The sequence below is a fragment of the Miscanthus floridulus genome, chromosome 9, assembly GCF_019320115.1.
Source record: "Miscanthus floridulus cultivar M001 chromosome 9, ASM1932011v1, whole genome shotgun sequence".
Lineage (NCBI taxonomy): Eukaryota > Viridiplantae > Streptophyta > Magnoliopsida > Poales > Poaceae > Miscanthus > Miscanthus floridulus.
This window is the reverse complement of record NC_089588.1, coordinates 39496660-39499307: the sequence shown is the minus strand read 5'-3', so window position 1 is coordinate 39499307 and position 2648 is coordinate 39496660.

Genomic DNA, 2648 nt, shown 5'->3' with positions numbered 1-2648 from the left:
GCACTACTAGAAGAAAGATTTTAGGAGATAGGCTCTATGATTAAAGAGGTGGACATATCTAGGGATCACGTATGTAAATAGTTAGGCTGTCTCCAAAGAAACACATGTCTCTATTAATCATTTACAGAGGCGGTCATCCTTAGACAAGCACCTCTATTAATCATTAATTTATAAAGGTGGCCTTTGTAAATCGATTAACAAATGTGGGAACCTTAATATGCCCACTTTTGAAAATCACTATTAATAGAGGCGGACATTCTAAGAGAGAATCTTTACAAATCAGTTAACATAGCCGGCCTCTAGAAATAGTTGCATAAAAAAATATTTTATAATGTTTCTATATTAGGTTGGATGAAGACAAACTTTATATTCGAATTGTAGCTCTCGATGTGATCTACAACTTTGTAGTTGAGAAGTTTTTATTTGAAGCTGTCTAGAGTCCCAAATTGTAGCTCTTGATGTTTCGATGTTGACATGGTCTATATCAAAGGCGTCATTTTTAATAAAATGTACAACTTTATAGTTGAAAACTTTTTGATTTCAAGTTACTTAGAGTCCCAAACATGTGTTTTATGTTATTATATTTTAAAATTAAAAATTTAGAATTTCTGGACGACCTCGAGTGTTTACATGGTTAAAACCAAAGTTAGTGTGTCAACTAGCAAGTCACTGATACCATGGGATAAAACTCTTTATGTCCCCTTTGTATGGTATCTCTCTTGATCGACTATTGAACTCTTGGATATTTACATATCAATCATGAATACAAATGTTGAGAAGTTGTACATGCCACTATATCACGCTTGTTTGGACTGACCAAAAGGCCACCTGGGCCAAAGTTCAGGTTGTCTTGGCCTAGTCAGTCCAGCTCCCCTCACAACTAAGCTACATAAGTCGAAAGTGTTCGGATTCAGCGACAAAAGTTTAGTCCCTGTCACATCGGACATTCGAATGCTGGAGAACTAAACCTGAGCTAATTATAAAACTAATTGCACAGATAGAGACTAATTTACGAGATGAATCTTTTAAGCCTAATTAATCCATCATTAGCATATGTTTACTGTAGCACCATATTATCAAATCATAGACTAATTAGGCTTAATAGATTCGTCTCGCAAATTAGTTTCAATCTATGCAATTAGTTTTGTAATTAGTCTATGTTTAATTCTAAAAATCAGTGTTCGCCTAAACGGATTAAACGACCGTTTAAACGGCCAGTAAACGGTAAACGGTGGTAAACTGTTTTGTTTAGGGGTAAACAGAAATTAAACGGTTGACCGTTTAAACGGCCAAAAAACGAGAAAAACGGCCTAAACGGAACGGAGATAAACAACATTAAACGGCTAAACAGCTGTTTAAACGGCCGTTTAGGCGAACACGAGGTAAATCTAGTTCAGTTTTGTATTGATAAATTTGTATACTTAAGTTTATTATATTTATAAATGTGTACACTTGATATGTTACATGCATAAATATCTATATTTGGTTCTTTTAACATGCATAAATATATATACATACCAAAATAATTGATTTTTACTCAGAAAAATATGTATAAATGCTATAATACTTGATTTTTTACATGCACATATATAATTATATGTATTTTTTTTAAAGTACAAAACCGTTTAGACCGTTTAACTTCGTTTAAACACCGTGTAAACCGCCTAAACGCTAAACGAAGAGCGACCGTGTAAAGACCGTTTACCGTTTAGGAAAACATTGGTGTCAAACATCAAATGTGACAGAACTAATTGCACAGATGAAGACTAATTTGCGAGACAAATCTATTAAGCCTAATTAGTCCATGATTTGATAATATGGTGCTACAGTAAACATGCGCTAATCATGAATTGATTAGGTTTAATAGATTCGTCTAGCTAATTAGTCTACTCCTATGTAATTAGTTTTATAATCAGCTCATGTTTAGTCCTTCTAGTTAGCATCCGAACATCCGACGATATGACACGGACTAAACTTTAGTCTTATATCCAAACACCCATTGGTGCAATATTTAAGTGGGTTGTGCACAAAGTACTTTATCTTGAAGTCATAGAACTTCTCAATATTTGTATTCATGATAGGTAAATATCCAAAGTGTTGTTGAAAGTACCTAGCTGATTTAGCACTTAGTTTGCATTTAGTTTCATAATCGCTCCACTTTTTGTGACTTTTCGAGAGCTTGGGCTGGAACGTTGTAATAATGGATGGTTAAGTACTAAATCAGTGGCGGATCTGGGATCGTAGCATAGGGTATGTTTCACGAAAATTTTTGTGTGCAATTCGGTAAAACCATATTTTAATTCTGTAAACCAAATACATTAAATAGCATAGGGTAAGCCTTAAATTCAAAGATTAAGCTTGAAATGACGAGAAATCTCACATGCTGCTTGCTGCCTTCTTTGATGGATTCATGCTAATTAGTGGTCTGTTGAAGTTGAACGAACGAACACAAACTGAAATACAAACAAATCACTCATAAATAAATAGATAAAAATATGAGTACACAAGTTTTTTACAAATAAGAAGATCAATATACCTGCAAGTAAGGCCGTCGGAGTCTCCTCGGCCGTCGGGGTCGGGCACTCGACGACGGACCGCGGAGCACGGATGACGACCCGGCGAGTTGCCGACCGGCATTGTGCGTCCTG